We start from the raw sequence: 17,345 nt of genomic DNA, 5'->3' as shown, positions 1-17,345 counted from the left end.
CTCCTTGTTTCCAGCCCTCCTCAGTCATTGCTGAATGACACAGAGCCAGGGCCCAGGGTACACTCAACACCATACACTCTTGAGAGTGTATACACAGGGGAGAGAGCACTAACATGTTTTAAACACCGTGTGCCAGACCTCAATATATACATGTAACTTTATTTTCACCCTACCACCACCCTATACCACCCTACCACTATTCTTCCACATCCTCTACCACCGCCCTACCACCCTACAACCACCCTACCTCCACCCTACCACCACCCTATACCACCCTACCACTATTCTTCCACATCCTCTACCACCGCCCTACCACCCTACAACCACCCTACCTCCACCCTACCACCACCCTATACCACCCTACCACTATTCTTCCACATCCTCTACCACTGCCCTACCACCCTACAACCACCCTACCTCCACCCTACCACCACCCTACCACCACCCTATACCACCCTACCACTATTCTTCCACATCCTCTACCACCGCCCTACCACCCTACAACCACCCTACCTCCACCCTACCACCACCCTACACCACCCTATACCACCCTACCACTATTCTTCCACATCCTCTACCACCGCCCTACCACCCTACAACCACCCTACCTCCACCCTACCACCACCCTATACCACCCTACCACTATTCTTCCACATCCTCTACCACCACCCTCCCACCCTACAACCACCCTACCTCCACCCTACCACCACCCTATACCACCCTACCACTATTCTTCCACATCCTCTACCACCGCCCTACCACCCTACAACCACCCTACCTCCACCCTACCACCACCCTATACCACCCTACCACTATTCTTCCACATCCTCTACCACCACCCTCCCACCCTACAACCACCCTACCTCCACCCTACCACCACCCTATACCACCCTACCACTATTCTTCCACATCCTCTACCACCGCCCTACCACCCTACAACCACCCTACCTCCACCCTACCACCACCCTACACCACCCTACCACTATTCTTCCACACCCTCTACCACTGCCCTACCACCCTACAACCACCCTACCTCCACCCTACCACCACCCTACACCACCCTATACCACCCTACCACTATTCTTCCACATCCTCTACCACCGCCCTACCACCCTACAACCACCCTACCTCCACCCTAACACCACCCTACACCACCCTATACCACCCTACCACTATTCTTCCACATCCTCTACCACCGCCCTACCACCCTACAACCACCCTACCTCCACCCTACCACCACCCTATACCACCCTACCACTATTCTTCCACATCCTCTACCACCGCCCTACCACCCTACAACCACCCTACCTCCACCCTACCACCACCCTATACCACCCTACCACTATTCTTCCACATCCTCTACCACCGCCCTACCACCCTACAACCACTCTACCTCCACCCTACCACCACCCTATACCACCCTACCACTATTCTTCCACATCCTCTACCACCGCCCTACCACCCTACAACCACCCTACCTCCACCCTACCACCACCCTACACCACCCTACCACTATTCTTCCACATCCTCTACCACTGCCCTACCACCCTACAACCACCCTACCTCCACCCTACCACCACCCTACACCACCCTATACCACCCTACCACTATTCTTCCACATCCTCTACCACCGCCCTACCACCCTACAACCACCCTACCTCCACCCTACCACCACCCTACACCACCCTATACCACCCTACCACTATTCTTCCACATCCTCTACCACCGCCCTACCACCCTACAACCACCCTACCGCCACCCTACCACCACCCTACCACCACCCTATACCACCCTACCACTATTCTTCCACATCCTCTACCACCGCCCTACCACCCTACAACCACCCTACCTCCACCCTACCACCACCCTATACCACCCTACCACTATTCTTCCACATCCTCTACCACCGCCCTACCACCCTACAACCACCCTACCTCCACCCTACCACCACCCTACACCACCCTACCACTATTCTTCCACACCCTCTACCACTGCCCTACCACCCTACAACCACCCTACCTCCACCCTACCACCACTCTACACCACCCTATACCACCCTACCACTATTCTTCCACATCCTCTACCACCGCCCTACCACCCTACAACCACCCTACCTCCACCCTAACACCACCCTACACCACCCTATACCACCCTACCACTATTCTTCCACATCCTCTACCACCGCCCTACCACCCTACAACCACCCTACCTCCACCCTACCACCACCCTACACCACCCTACCACTATTCTTCCACACCCTCTACCACTGCCCTACCACCCTACAACCACCCTACCTCCACCCTACCACCACCCTACACCACCCTATACCACCCTACCACTATTCTTCCACATCCTCTACCACCGCCCTACCACCCTACAACCACCCTACCTCCACCCTAACACCACCCTACACCACCCTATACCACCCTACCACTATTCTTCCACATCCTCTACCACCGCCCTACCACCCTACAACCACCCTACCTCCACCCTACCACCACCCTATACCACCCTACCACTATTCTTCCACATCCTCTACCACCGCCCTACCACCCTACAACCACCCTACCTCCACCCTACCACCACCCTATACCACCCTACCACTATTCTTCCACATCCTCTACCACCGCCCTACCACCCTACAACCACTCTACCTCCACCCTACCACCACCCTATACCACCCTACCACTATTCTTCCACATCCTCTACCACCGCCCTACCACCCTACAACCACCCTACCTCCACCCTACCACCACCCTACACCACCCTACCACTATTCTTCCACATCCTCTACCACTGCCCTACCACCCTACAACCACCCTACCTCCACCCTACCACCACCCTACACCACCCTATACCACCCTACCACTATTCTTCCACATCCTCTACCACCGCCCTACCACCCTACAACCACCCTACCTCCACCCTACCACCACCCTACACCACCCTATACCACCCTACCACTATTCTTCCACATCCTCTACCACCGCCCTACCACCCTACAACCACCCTACCGCCACCCTACCACCACCCTACCACCACCCTATACCACCCTACCACTATTCTTCCACATCCTCTACCACCGCCCTACCACCCTACAACCACCCTACCTCCACCCTACCACCACCCTATACCACCCTACCACTATTCTTCCACATCCTCTACCACCACCCTCCCACCCTACAACCACCCTACCTCCACCCTACCACCACCCTATACCACCCTACCACTATTCTTCCACATCCTCTACCACCGCCCTACCACCCTACAACCACCCTACCTCCACCCTACCACCACCCTACACCACCCTACCACTATTCTTCCACACCCTCTACCACTGCCCTACCACCCTACAACCACCCTACCTCCACCCTACCACCACTCTACACCACCCTATACCACCCTACCACTATTCTTCCACATCCTCTACCACCGCCCTACCACCCTACAACCACCCTACCTCCACCCTAACACCACCCTACACCACCCTATACCACCCTACCACTATTCTTCCACATCCTCTACCACCGCCCTACCACCCTACAACCACCCTACCTCCACCCTACCACCACCCTACACCACCCTACCACTATTCTTCCACACCCTCTACCACTGCCCTACCACCCTACAACCACCCTACCTCCACCCTACCACCACCCTACACCACCCTACCACCCTACCACTATTCTTCCACATCCTCTACCACCGCCCTACCACCCTACAACCACCCTACCTCCACCCTACCACCACCCTACACCACCCTACCACTATTCTTCCACACCCTCTACCACTGCCCTACCACCCTACAACCACCCTACCTCCACCCTACCACCACTCTACACCACCCTATACCACCCTACCACTATTCTTCCACATCCTCTACCACCGCCCTACCACCCTACAACCACCCTACCTCCACCCTACCACCACCCTACACCACCCTACCACTATTCTTCCACACCCTCTACCACTGCCCTACCACCCTACAACCACCCTACCTCCACCCTACCACCACCCTACACCACCCTATACCACCCTACCACTATTCTTCCACATCCTCTACCACCGCCCTACCACCCTACAACCACCCTACCTCCACCCTACCACCACCCTACACCACCCTACCACTATTCTTCCACACCCTCTACCACTGCCCTACCACCCTACAACCACCCTACCTCCACCCTACCACCACCCTACACCACCCTATACCACCCTACCACTATTCTTCCACATCCTCTACCACCGCCCTACCACCCTACAACCACCCTACCTCCACCCTAACACCACCCTACACCACCCTACCACTATTCTTCCACACCCTCTACCACCACCCTACCACCACCCTACACCACCCTACCACTATTCTTCCACACCCTCTACCACCACCCTACCACCACCCTACCACTATCCTTCCACCACCCTCTACCACCGCCCTACCACCCTACAACCACCCTACCTCCACCCTATACCACCCTACCACTATTCTTCCACACCCTCTACCACCACCCTCCCACCACCCTACACCACCCTACTACTATCCTTCCACCATCCTCTACCACCGCCCTACCACCCTACAACCACCCTACCTCCACCCTATACCACCCTACTACTATCCTTCCACCACTCTCTACCACCACCCTACCACCCTACCACCACCCTACACCACCCTACCATCACCTTACCACCCTACAACCACCCTTCCACCACCCTACGACTACCCTATCACCACCCTATAGCATCTTACCACCACCTGACCACCACTGTACACTACCCTACAACCACCTTACCACCACCCTACACCACCCTCTACCACCACCCTACACCACCCTCCCACCATCCTACAACCACAGTGGTCAGCAGTATTCAAGGCTCCTGAGATGTTGGACATGAAGAGTGGACATGTCCATGAGACTCAGGTCTGGGAAGCCATTAGACAGAACTCCAGGAGAAGGAGCCCCTGTGAACAAGTGATGTGGGGGAAGATGTAGGGTCCTGGCATGTTGACCCTAAAGAAAAATGGAGGTAGATGAAGGCAAATGCAGAGGGCACAGTCAGGAGCAAGCCATTAAAACCGCCAGAGTGAGCAGGGTGGTGGCCAGTTGCCTACTCTAAGGCTTGGAGAGGTGAACTTTTTCTTGAATGCTGCCCAACATCTCCTACCTCTGAGACTGGAGAAAGCAACAACAACAACAAACAGAGATGGGACAGGCCGGGCGCGGTGGCTCACGCCTGTAATCCCAGCACTTTGGGAGGCTGAGGTGGGCGGATCACGAGGTCAGATTGAGACCATCCTGGCTAACATGGCGAAACTCCGTCTCTAATAAAAATACAAAAAATTAGCTGGGCATGGTGGCGGGTGCCTGTAGTCCCAGCTAGGCTGAGGCAGGAGAATGGCGTGAACCCAGGAGGCAGAGCTTGCAGTGAGCCCAAATTGCTGCTGTACTCTAGCCTGGGCAACAGAGCGAGACTCCATCTCAAAAAAAAAGATGGAACAAAATCCCCCTTCCACTGCCCTTCCCACTCCCATACTCCCAAGTCTAGTCCAAGTACCACCTATCCTCCCAACCCTTACCACAAGAAGATTTACCACCACTTCAGGCAAGCTATGTTTCCACCTGCTTGGAGGAGCACTCCCCAAGGAGCTGGGTTTGGGAGCAGGAGGCTGGGGATATCTTGGCACTGACCAGATGAGGGATTCCTGATAACCAGTCAAATTTAAGCTGGTTTCCCACCAGGGGAGAGAGGGCTGGGCTGGGGGCTGGGGCTCACTGTGATCCTGACACAGTGGAAGGATGCTGAGGGGGTGCTGCTGGTTTTTATTCCCTGTGGCAGCTCATCTCACTGCAAGCACCCTCCTGAGGGTTGGGAGGAGGGTGGGCAGGAGGTAAGGTGCTGCCTTTGGAGGGTACCAGCTGGCAGCCCTGCTCCGAGGCTCCCTCCCTCACACATGTGGCGGCCCAGGCTCCCAATCTCGATCTTAGTAGCCCAGGGGCCAGAGAGCTGAGCAGCCTCTTGTTAAACCTCAAAGACTTCTTTGTTCTATAGCTGAGGACCAAAAATTCAGGGCAGCGTCTCTTGGCTGGTTGCTTGGAGGTTGCTGGGAGAATCCTTCAGTGAGAGAAAAAGAGGTTTGGACCAAGATCACAAAAAGAAGCCAGTTCTTTTCTGCTTTCTGTTCTTCGCCTGGAGAGAGGCTCTGGCCACTTCCATTTTCTTTCTTTCTTTTTGAAATGAAGGAACAGAGCTTCAAGTCTGCCTTTGCACAGCAGCCCCCAGGAGTTTTAAAACCTACGGATGCCTCGGCCCCACCTTCAGAGATTCAGACTTAATTGGGGTGGGGTGGGACTTGCCAGGGTATTCTGATATGCCACCAAGGTTGAGGGCCACTGGCTAGTCACTGTGCTATCTTTTCCATGTTTACCTCTAACAGTGATCATGGATCCTTTCCTCCCTGGCTGAATGTATACAGCCTCGCTTGGAGATCGAAAACCTACAGTGAGGCCTTCTTTGTGTTTTCAAATTGTTCATTTTATTTATTTTTTTGAAGATACTGCTTTTTATGACAAAATCAGCAGTTAAAGCACAGTTTGGGAAAGCTAACTGGTAACAATGGGTGAGAATCTCCATAAGTATAACAAAGAAAGTAGGAACCAACATCATTAAAAATAATTCCAGCACTTTGGGAGGCCAAGGAGGGAGGATCACTTGAGCCCAGGAGTTTAAGACCAGCCTGAGCAACATAGCAAGACCCCATCTCTAAAAATCATTTTTTTTTTGTTATTAGTCATTTCAACTTTCTTTTTTTTTTTTTTTAAATTTTTACTTTAGGTTTGGGGTACAGGGACAGTGCAGGTAAGTTGCATGTCACAGGGGTTTGGTGTGCAGATTATTTTGCCACCCAGGTAATAAGCATAGTGGTTTTAATTCCTCACTTTCCTTCCATTCTCTACCCTCAATAGGCCCCGTGTCTGTTCCCTTCTTGGCGCCCATATGTATTCATACATTTGAGGCTTTTAATCAGTGGGTCTCTTGACCCACTCTGAAGCAGAGCAATTTTTTTTTTTTTTCTGTCATCAGGACCGGCCAATGCAGAGCCTGAGGAAAGAGGATACGAATACTATGAAAACCTCTCCTGCCTCTGAGTTGATGGTTTTCTCTCCCCACCCCATCGCAAACCCTGTTTATCCTGGAGCTTAGTTCCTCTAGCAAAGCTTCCTCTAACCAGCCCAAATCCCCTTCCTCTCCCACCTTCCTTCTCCTGGGATCTCTCTGCCCTTTGAAAGCAGAAAAACTGTACTGGGGTTTGCAATCATCACCCCACTAGAAACATAAACCTCATTGGGACAGAATGGCCTATTAGTCTCCTCTGAATTTCCTGCCTTTCCCGTGACAGTTGCTCAATAAACATTCTTTGTGTAGTGGATTCTGTGAGGCCATTTCTTCTGGGGCCCTCTGAGCCTCAGTTTCCTCATCTACAAAATGGGGATAATATTCACCTTGGGCCAGGTGCAGTGGCTCACGCCTGTAATCCTAGCACTTTGGGAGACCGAGGTAGGCAGATCACTTGAGGTCAGGAGTTCGAGACCAGCCTGTTCAATATAGTGGAAGCCCATCTCCACGAAAAATACAAAAATTAATTTGTCGTGGTGGCACACGCCTGTAGTCCCAGCTACATGGGAGGCTGAGGCAGGAGAATCACTTGAACCTATAAGGCGGAGGTTGCAGTGAGCCGAGATCGCACCACTGCACTCCAGCCTAGATGACAGAGACTCCGTCTCAAAAGAAAAAAAAAAAAAAAGTATCTCGCAGAGTTGATGTGATGATGAATTAAAATGGACAGAACACTTTTCCTGTATCTGGCCATGCTCTAAGTGTGTTATTTGTATTAACCCATTGGGTTCTCACAGAACCCTAAGAGGCAGGACCCACGTGACTGCCAGGAAGCAGAAACACAGAGGGGTTTGGTAAGTAGTCCAGGGTCTCAGGATTGAACCTGGCCAGTGGGACACGGAGCCTGCCTTTCTGGGTGAGCTTGATGGAATAGACGAAGCCCCCAATGCACCCGCCATGCCCTCCTCAACATCGCTGGAGCTCCCCCTGCTCCCCAGGCGCCCACCCTGCACGGTGCTCTCCCAGGGGCTGGCTGCTAACCATTGCCTTCCCCTCATTCCTGCCTTTCTGGAAGGTCCAGCGGGGCTTGCTTTTCTCTTCTGAGAAGGTCCCCCAAGGCGTCTCTCAGCATCTTCCTCAGCATCTCGTCTCTGAGAGGAATCTTGCCTCCCACCTGGAAGGCAGGTGTTGCCATCAATGCTGGGTCTGAAAACCATTGTCCTCTTCCTGCTAAGCATGGAAGGCCCCCCACACAAAGTTGACAATAATTGCAATTTTCCTCCCTTAGGAATGGGGTTTGTCTCTGGAGGAGGTCCCAGTCCTCCCTCCTCCTGCGCCCCTCCCACCTCCACCCCACTTTCTGCCTTCTCTTCCACTTAGAAATGTTGATGGAAAAGCTTTGATTAGTGGGACTCCGGCCACAGAATAAACAGACCCTGGAGGACTCATAACCTGTTCCCCATAGAACAGCCACACCTAGGGTGATCAGTGGAGAACAGAGGTGCTTGCAATCCCCAACAGTTACACATGAGAAATTCAGGGAGGAGGCCGGGCGCCATGGCTCACGCCTGTAATCCAGCACTTTGGGAGGCCCAGGCAGGCGGATCACTTGAGGTCAGGAGTTCGAGACCAACCTGGCCAACATGTTGAAACCGTGTCTCTAAAAATACAAATCTTAGCCAGGTGTGGCGTGTGCCTGTAATCCCAGCTACTTGGGAGGCTGAGGCAGGAGAATCGCTTGAACCTGGGAAGTGGAGGTTGCAGTGAGCCAAGATCGTGCCACTGCACTCCAGCCTGGGTGACAGAGTGAGACTCTATCTAAAATAAAACAAAATAAAAAACCCTAGCAGAAACAAACACACACACAAAAAAGAAAAAAAACAAATAAAATTAAAAAAAAGAAATTCAGAGACATAGAGGTGGTCTCAACTGTGGGAAGAAGAGAGGGACAGGAGAGTGGGCATCGGGCTGAGCAAGGAGTATGGCCCTGGCCTGGAGGTGTGGAGGAGTTAAAGACCTTCCAGAGCTGCAAGTTTGCCGGAGCAGGGACCTGGGCTGGGTAGAGCTAATGAGGCAAGGAGGGAGAGCAGGTCAGTCTCTGCCTAACTTGGAGGACATTAATGCCTCCTTCCAGCAGACTGCATTTTCAAAATGAGTTTGGAAACCCTCAGTGAATCGTGACGCTAATATAGAAAGCTGCAGCCAGCATTAAAAAAAAAAAAAAAAAAGTAGAAAATATGAATGCATTGCACATAATAGCGGCAAGAATTGTTTTGTGAGTTTTTCTGAGCTTAATATGTATGGATGTCTGTAGGTGTTGGCTGGGTCCCCACGGAAGATACCTGTCTTACCGAGGGTTGCCACAGTTGGAGGCTCGCTGCCGAGAATCACGGCCCCGTGGAGAAGGGTTCAGGGAACGCTCTTGCGGCTCCTTAGTCCGTCTTGTGACTGCTCCGCCTGGGTGCGGAGAACGGGAGGGGCCCCGCCTCGCCCCGCACCTGTGGGCTGCTGGCATTTCCTGAGGCTGCTGGTTGTTTGAAGGCTTAACTGCAACCTGCTGTGAAGCAGCTCTTGCTGAGTGCAAAGCATTTTTGAGGGAGTGGGGGTGGGGGTGTGGACTCTCTGCTTAATTAAAACAGGGAGAGGTTGACATGAGGGACCTTGCGTGGTTTTTGATCTCTGTCTCTTGCTCTGCCCGCTTTCTAACTTGAGGGGGGAAGAAAGCTTTTTCCTACTCTTTCTTCTTCAACCTCTCCCATCTTTCACAGACCTGGCAGGTGTGCTGGGCGTGCTGCCCTCCCTGAGGCCCCTCCTTCTCCATCTTGAAAGGGCTGCGTTCTGGGTGCAGTTTATACACAGGGTGTTGTTGCTTGCGGGGATTAATCGTTCACCCAGCTAAATGACCTTGACCTTCTGAAGAGTCTTGACCTTCTAAAGGGTTTCAAAAATACCTATATAGGCCGGGCGCGGTGGCTCACGCCTGTAATCCCAGCACTTTGGGAGGCCGAGGCGGCGGATCACGAGGTCAGGAGATCGAGACCATCCTGGCTAACACGGTGAAACCCTGTCTCTACTAAAAATACAAAAAAATTAGCCGGGTGTGGTGGTGGGCACCTGTAGTCCCAGCTACTCGGGAGGCTGAGGCAGCAGAATGGTGTTAACCTGGGAGATGGAGCTTACAGTGAGCCGAGATCGCGCCACTGCACTCCAGCCTGGGTGACAGAGCAAGACTGTTTCCAAAAAAAAAAAAAAAAAAAAAAAACCACAAAAAAACAAAAAAACCCATATATAACATATAAAATATAACAGAAAAATATATATTATATATTATACACTATATGTCATATATATTACATATAATTATAAATGTATTATATGTAATTTTATACATTATAGTATATGTAATTTTATATATAATTATATAAGTATATCTAATTTTATATATATTATTATGTGTATCTGGTTTCCCTACAAAATAACATAAAAACATCTCATTGTAAATCTGGAAAATCTCTGTCACTTGGCAAAAGCACTGTGTTTTGGAAGGTACATAGGCTTTGGGACAAGCAGGTCCTGGTTCAAGTCCTGGCCCAGTCATTTATTAGCTATGTGACCTTGGAAATTGAACTTCCCTGAGCATCTCTTTTAATTTGTTGTGAGGAAGTATGAGATGAAACCTATCCAAAGCCAGGCATGTGCTTGCTGAGATAATTCAGTTGTGCTCAAACTGTGGTGGAATTAAAATCTAGTGCCTATCAATAGTCACAGAAAGTTGGAACCAAGGAGCAAACCATTCACCCAAGTCCCTTTATTTTGCACATGGGGAAACTGAGGTCTGGAGACATTAAGCAATTTGCCAGCACCATGTGACGAACAGGTCAAGTATATTACACTTGTATTAAGGCCTCTGTGTTGCATTTATAACTAATCTCTCTAGAGAGTGGCTTTTAGAATATCAGAAAGATGCATTCTTCCCCACAACCCCTTAATTCTCAGGAACATACTTACTGTGTTTTCACAATAAGTTGTGTGGGATCAGCTGACCATCTGGTAATGATGGCTTGAGACAGAGCCTGTTCCCCAAGCCCTTCCATTTCTATACTTTTTTTTGTGTGTGTGTGAACCAGAGTCTCGCGGTGTCGCCCAGGCTGGAGTGCAGTGGCGACAGACTCTGGCTCGAAAAAAAAGTATAGAAATGGAAGGGCTTGGGGAACGGGCTCTTCCTTCCGGGTTCAAGTGATCCTCCTGCTACAGCCTCCTGAGTAGCTGGGACTACAGGTGGACACTACCGTGCCCAGCTAATTTTTGTATTTTTAGTAGAGATGGGGTTTCACCATGTTGGCCAGCCTGGTCTTGAATTCCTGACCTAAAGTGATCCACCTGCCTCCACTTCCCAAAGTCCATTTCTATACCTTTGATTTCATTCCAGCAAACCAGTGGCAGGCAGGGCAGCTTGCGTCAGCACCATACCTATTTTTCAGAGCGGGAAACGGAGGCTCAGAGGATTAAGTGACCAGTGCCAAGTTCATAGAGCTAGAAGTGGTAGTTATGTGGGTTCTATTTGAGTGCCTCCCACTGATAGCTACTGATGTGGCAGATACCCTATTACCAGGGAGAGAGCAGCCATCAGTTCAACACTTAAGAACAGACATAGCAGCAGTGGTTCAACCTTGGAATCTGCTGGCTGGTGATGAGTATCAAAGTATCGAATGAAAAGCACCTGTTACTGATGCATATCTTCCATTAACCCCAGCACAAATCAAACTAAACAAAGAACCCCTGAGAGGGACCAACTCAGATAGAATGAGACCAGCAAGTTCACCTAACTTTTTGTCATATCTTCTTTTTTTTTTTTTGAGATGGCGTTTCACTCTTGTCACCCAGGCTGGAGTGCAATGGTGTGATCTTGGCTCACTGCAACCTCTGCCTCCTGGGTTCAAGCGATTCTCCTGCCTCAGCCTCCTGAGTAGCTGAGATTACAGGTGTGCACCACCACCCCTAGCCAATTTTTTTGTATTATTAGTAGAGACAGGGTTTCACCATGTTGGCCAGGCTAGTCTCGAACTCCTGACCTCAGGTGATCCACCCGCTTTGACCTCCCAAAGTGCTGGGATTATAGGCGTGAGCCACCACGCCGGGACTTGTCACATCCTTTTAGGCTGCAATGAGATGCGTGAAGTTAAACTCATCAATCACTCCTGTCTACACGGTCACAGAGCTAGGTCCTCAGCACTTTCTTCACGCAGTGAATGTGTATTCAGGAATTGCCCCTGTGTGGAACTGGGCTTACTGCCTTGCTCAGGAGCTGAGGACAATGCATTGAGCCATTCCTTCATGCCTGTGTGAACTCCAAGGTGCATTTAAGGACTCAAGAAAATAGATCCTAAAGTGAATCAGGCCTAGGTGCTCTGGACACACTAGGCCTGTCTGTTCTCCAGCCTTTAGATCTGGTTTCCATGGTAACCCATAATCAACCAGAACCTGAGCTTGGTTTCCCAAAGTCTTCTAGAGCCAACTACCTTGTATTTATTGAGAATTCCTCAAGGGCCAGGCACCTCGGTATGTGTGATTATAAATTATCTCACGTATAATTCTCACAACACTGTCATCCCATTTGGCACATGAGGACCTGAGGTTCAGAGAGGTTAAGTCACCTGATCAAGGTTCACACAGCTGACAGGTGATTACATGAGGTAGTTGGCGGGGGTGACTCTGGCAACCTCATGACAAAGGGTCATGAGAAAGGCATCCTCCTATATTTGATTGACTGGTAGTGGTTCAGAGGCAACTAGGGATGTCTGATGGAGAAGGGAACAAGGCTTTGTTGGTTGGATCTACAAGGCCCATCGGGAGCCATTGTCTAAGAAGGCATTTGAAGCAGGAGAACAGAGTGAAGGTCCACCCTTATACTTTCCCTCATCCCACCCCCTCTCATACCCAACCCTCTCCATTCTCCATTGTTAGTCAACATGATTCTTGCTCTTATCCTGGAAGACCCCTTGCTGTCCTGTGGGCACCTGGTCATGCTCACTCCATCCCATCTTTGTCCTCACCCAGAGCCCCTCTCCTTTTCCTCTCCAAATTCTAGCCATCCCTCCCAATGCCTGCCCCATCTTTTCCAGCCATTCTTGATTTCTCCTAGCCTTGATCTTGTACTGGAAATAGTAAGTGGCTTTTAAACATTTTTTTAAGCCACAGATCCCTTTGTTACAAGGAAATCGTACCCAGAAATAAACACAAGTAAGACTGATAAAGGCAGAGCTGCTCAGAAGAAAGCTAGGGTACGGGAGGAGGCTGTCTGGAACCCTCCCCACTGGGGTCTTTTCCCTTATACACACTCCTGGCTTCCCTCCTACTTCCATCTGCTCTGGGAAGTCCTTGTGACTTCAAAACCCCTGGCCCAGACAGTAGAACTTAGTATTTAACAAGATACGTGTTTCATTCTTATCTTAAACTTCTTGGGTTCTCTTCCCTGTCTCTCTTGCTCAGACAGCAGCAGTTCTTTCTCAGAGAGCTTTTGTCTTACTTACCCTAAGCTTCTATCCTTCCATCCTCCTGATAGCAAAAGCAAAATTCTTGGGTTGCTGGATGCCAGGGAATATGAACAGCAAGTCACTTACATTTGGGAGCCTCCGAGGCTAGTGGGTGAGGCTGGAGCTAGGCATCTGGGGGCTTCTATTCCAGGACTGACTCTGTTGATAAATACCTGGGTTGCCCTGCCTCAGTTTACCCCATCTATAATGAGGAGAGGCTTTGCTTAGGTGTATTTATAAACTGTCTGGATGTATCTCATTTCATGTTAACAGATGTATATTGGGTGCCTGCCAGGGTACAGAGCCCTGTCTGAGTTTTGGGATGTAAGTAGGAAGACATGAAGGAGGCATGGTTCTTGCCCGAGAAGCTTATTGGAGGAGAGAGAAAGATGGACAAGGGAATAAAGTAGGGTGAAGGGGCAGGACTGTGCACTATGGACTGAAGATGGCAGCTGCCTGACTCAAAGTCCAAGGCAGAACATGGTGACACCGGGATCCAATGATCTGATTCCCTCTACGTCCATGGGGGAAGGGCTCATCTTCCTAACCCTAAGGTAAGTCCGTGGATGGTAGAGACTCAGTTCTCACTTCTCCTTTCCTTCACAGCTCTGCCTTTTTGGTCTTATTTGTGTTTATTTCTGGGTATGATTTCCTTGTAACAAAGGGATCTGTGGCTTAAAAAAAATGTTCAAAAGTCACTTACTACTTCCAGTACAAGATCAAGGTGAGGAGAAATCAGGAATGGCTGGAAAAAATGGGGCAGGCATTGGGAGGGATGGTTAGAATTTGGACAGGAAGAGGGAAGAGGAGAGGGGCTCTGGGTGAGGACAAAGATGGGATGGAGTGAGTACAACCAGGCACCATGGGAAAGCAAGGGGTCTTCCAGGATAAGAGCAAGAATCATGTTGACTAACAATGGAGCATGTTGACACTGACTGTGCTCCATTTATTTATTTATTTATTTATTTATTTATTTATTTATTTATGACAGAGTCTCACTCTGTCACCCAGGCTGGAGTGCAGTGGCATGATCTTGGCTCATTGCAACCTCTGCCTCCTGGGTTGGAGCAATTCTCCTGCCTCAGCCTCCTGAGTAGCTGGGATTACAGGTGTGCACCACCATGCCCAGCTAATTTTTGTATTTTTAGTAGAGACAGGGTTTCATCATGTTGGCCAGGCTGGTCTTGAACTCCTGACCTCAGGTGATCCACCCACCTCAGCCTCCCAGAGTGCTGGGATTACAGGCATGGGCCACCATGCCCAGCCATCCATTTATTAAGGTTTTACTCTGTGCTAGACAGTTGACATTCATTCTTGATCTTCACAACAACCCAATGAAGGAAGATACTATTATTAACCTATTTTCAGAGGAGAAAACTGAGGCTCATCGTTGTTAAGCAACTTAACGGAGGTCACACCCTACTGGGTGGCAGCTGGAGTTTAAGCATCCTGAGCTTTCGGGCCTAGAACTGACGCTTCACTCCTATGCTAGACCCACTGGTTATTTGAGTTTGTTTAATCGGTGGCCAGGTTGAAGAAAGAGAAAGAACCTTCCCCTTTTAAGCACCGTTCATTCCTGGCAAAGCTTGGGCCCCTCTGCCTCCATCTCATCTCAGTAGAGGGTGAACAACCCCAACGGGGTGTTTTCAACAGCTACTATATGACTAAGAACATGTGTTCCTGCTCAGGGGAGAGGCGAGTATTTACGTCTGTCCCATGATAAATCAGCAGCCGGCTGTTTGTCATGTGGCAGGGAGTTCCTGCACAATCACCCTCAGCCTCATTAGCCTGATGATTACTTATTATTGCTTTACATTTGTGGGGAACTCAGCCTGGCTCGCAGACAGCTGGAAGAAAAGAGGCCCAAAGGAGGTGAGGACGGAGGCAAGAGATGTGAAGAGGTGTTTCGACTCTCACACGGGAGCGCTAGTTCAGACCCAAAACCAGAGAGACAATGCCAGTATCAGTTCCATGTCTGTCCCATTGCTTGCCAGCTCTGCAGATGGCCTGGCTGCAGGTAACGGAGACAGTGAGGAGGGGACGAGCTCTGAGACAGGATAACTGTATATGGTTTGGATGTTTTTTCCCTCCAAATCTCATGTTGAAATGGGACCTCCAATGTTGGAGGTGGGCCTAATGGGAGGTGTTCGGGTCATGGGGGTGGATCCCTCCTGAATGGCCTGGTGCTGCCCTTGTGGTAACGAATGAGTTCCCCCTCTGAGTTCACACGAGATCTGGTTGTTTAAAAGAGTGTGGCACCTCCTTCCTCTCTCTTCCTCTCCCTCTCTCTCTCCCTCTTCATCCCTCCCTCCCTCACTCTCTCCCTCTCTTCCTCCCTCTCCCTCTCTCTCTCCCCCTCTCCCTCTCTTTCTCCCCCTCCCTCCCTCTCTCTCTCTCCTTCCCTCCCTCCCTCACTCTCTCCCTCTCTTCCTCCCTCTCCCTTTCTCTCTCCCCCTCTCCCTCTCTTTCTCCCCCTCCCTCCCTCTCTCTCTTCCTCTCTTTCTCTCTCCTTCTCTCTCTCCCTCTCCCTCTTCCTCACCCCCCTCTCCCTCTCTCTCCTTCTCCCTCTCTCTCTCCCCCTCCTTCCCCCCTCCTCTTCCTCTCTCCCTCCCTCTCTCTTTCCCTCTCCCTCTCCTTCCCTCTCTCTCTCTCCCTCTCTCCCTCCCTCCCTCCCTCTCTCTCTCTCCCTCTCTCCCTCTCTCTGTCCCTCTCCCTCCCTCCGTCTCTGTCTCTCTCCCTCTCTCTCTCCCTCTCCCTCTCTCTCCCTCTCCCTCCCCCTCTCTCTCTACCCACTCCCTCTCCCTCCCCCTCCTCCCTTTCCCTCCCTCAGTCTCTTCCTCTCTCTCCCCCTCTCTATTTCTCCTCCTCCCCTCTACTCCTCCCCATCTCCGTTTCCCTCTCCCCCCTCCCCCACCCACTCTTTCTCCCTCTCTCACCATGGAATGAACTGGCTCTGCCTCGCCTTCCCTGAGGCCTCACCAGAGGCAGATGCTGGGGCCATGCTTTCTGTACAACCTGCAGAACCGTAAGCCAATTAAACTTTTCTTTATAAATTATTCAGTCTCAGGTATTTCTTTACAGCAATGCAAAACAGACTAATTCAGGGCCCTTATAAGACAGGCTGGAAGGAGCTCCCCAGCCCCTTCTGCCGTGTGAGGCACAGCCGCAAGGTGCCCTCTTTGAAGCAGAAAGCAAGCTCCTCACCAGACACGGCACCTGCTGGCCCCTTGGCCTTGGTCTTTCCGGCCCTCAGAACTGTGAGCAATACATTTCTGAGGTTTATAAACGACCCAGTCTAAGGCATTTTGTTCTAGCAGCCTGAACAGACTAAGACAGTTTCCATAATAAATAGGGTCTGCCCCATGGAGTAGGGGCTTCCTGAATAAAACTTGACCAAGACGAGGGAGGTGGCCACACGAATACCCGGTAGAAGAACGTTCTAGGCAGACGGCACGGCTAAGGCAGAGGCCTCAGGGACTGCTTCTTCCGGGTAGAATATAAGCTGTCTGAGAGTAGAGGCACTGTTTTCACCACTCAGCAACCTCAAGCCTGGCACTGTGCTTGGCCTGGGGTGGGCATGGAAGTGTTTGCTGAAAGAATGAATGAGACTTTAGTCTCCTGCTGCCAAAGCCGGGAGCGACCAGTGTGGAGGGGGTTGTTTAAAATCTCTGGCAGTGGTCCCTGACTCTGACCTCCCTA

At 51.0% G+C, this 17,345-nt stretch overlaps 1 long non-coding RNA gene across 1 annotated transcript; it reads right to left on the bottom strand.

Moving 5' to 3' along the window:
* Positions 1–4,669: 4,669 nt before the first annotated feature.
* Positions 4,670–9,810, bottom strand: LOC144335894 (uncharacterized). Its single transcript, XR_013407099.1, has 3 exons — positions 9,465–9,810; positions 8,155–8,287; positions 4,670–7,098 (listed from the first exon to the last, which is right to left on the bottom strand). It is a non-coding gene; the product is annotated as an uncharacterized LOC144335894 (long non-coding RNA).
* Positions 9,811–17,345: the final 7,535 nt, after the last annotated feature.

The sequence above is a fragment of the Macaca mulatta genome, chromosome 16 (genome assembly GCF_049350105.2).
Source record: "Macaca mulatta isolate MMU2019108-1 chromosome 16, T2T-MMU8v2.0, whole genome shotgun sequence".
Taxonomy (NCBI): Eukaryota; Metazoa; Chordata; class Mammalia; order Primates; family Cercopithecidae; genus Macaca; species Macaca mulatta.
This window is presented reverse-complemented; position numbering and strand designations above follow the sequence as displayed.